Source organism: Propithecus coquereli, unplaced genomic scaffold, assembly GCF_000956105.1.
Source record: "Propithecus coquereli isolate 6110/MARCELLA unplaced genomic scaffold, Pcoq_1.0 Scaffold3, whole genome shotgun sequence".
Lineage (NCBI taxonomy): Eukaryota > Metazoa > Chordata > Mammalia > Primates > Indriidae > Propithecus > Propithecus coquereli.
This window is the reverse complement of record NW_012148618.1, coordinates 18383008-18384228: the sequence shown is the minus strand read 5'-3', so window position 1 is coordinate 18384228 and position 1221 is coordinate 18383008.

Genomic DNA, 1221 nt, shown 5'->3' with positions numbered 1-1221 from the left:
AGTTGGGTTCCATAGGTAATTAGGAATAATAGCTTAATATGTCATGAAAATCTGATGGAATTGTTCAGGAGGCAGCCTTAACCTGGGCAGCCTGAAGAGGCTGGCAACAAGTCAGATGGAATCTTAAGTTTTCATCTCAGTTTTACAAGTCACTCCAGTTCCATATTGACCAGCAAAAAATCCAAATTGCCTGGCCCTGTCTCTCAATCTGAGATGTCACTGAACCCTGGAGCTTAATTCATCTTCTATGTGCTCACTAACACCCAAGATTTTCAAATTTGCAAAAGTACTCCAAAGGTTCCGTTTCTTTTTATCCTTACCAAAGCTGTCCCCCAAATCAAGGAATGCTCCTTTGAGAATGGTTAAAGAATGCTATAATCCTCTTATTTGGGAATTTGATTTGCAAATGCTAAGAAGGGATATAGGCTTCTACTATGCTTATTAGCATTAACAATTGCAAATGGCTGGCCAGGCCCTGCCACCTGACTTAGGATAAGACTGGGAAAATCATTAAATTTGTTTTTTCCACAGACATTTTCATGTGCTTACTGTAATGACTCACAGAAGCCTAGGCAGCTCAAAGGATCAGAAAATGCTCTTTATGAAAAGGTCTGACTCCTATAGATCCCCAGCCATAGGAAGCAGTGGAAAAAGTACAACAGTGTTTAACTCTCAATATACAACCCTAGCTCAATATGAAGAAATTCCAAAATAAGAAATAAACAAATTCTCCCCAGAGGCTCTCTGACAGTCCACAGATGTAGACCTGGCAGGATGCCCAGAAACTTAGATGGGTACAGTTTGGACACATCAGGTTAGTTCTTTGTAACATCTCTGAATTCATCCTCTTTGGTTGCTTTCAGCCTACACTGTGTCAACTCAGTCCATGGATTTTTTTTTTCCAAATAATTGATTTGGCATATTCATTATGATGGCCCAGCATGTGACTGATTTCACTGAATGTTTCATTTTTCACTGGCGGTTTGGCTCGTACCCTTGGATACTGTAATTATTCTACCTTTTTTGTTTCTCCTCATTATACATGAAGTGCCAGAAAGAGGCCATCCTTACTGATTGAACACTGATATTCCCTTTCAACCCTCTCACGAAGGGTGTTAGCTTGTGCACCAGGCATGAGTGTGAGAACATGTGAATTAGCCTTGATTTGTGAATTGTCTGTCATTTACATTTCCATACTTGTCACAGCCCTGCTGACCTTAA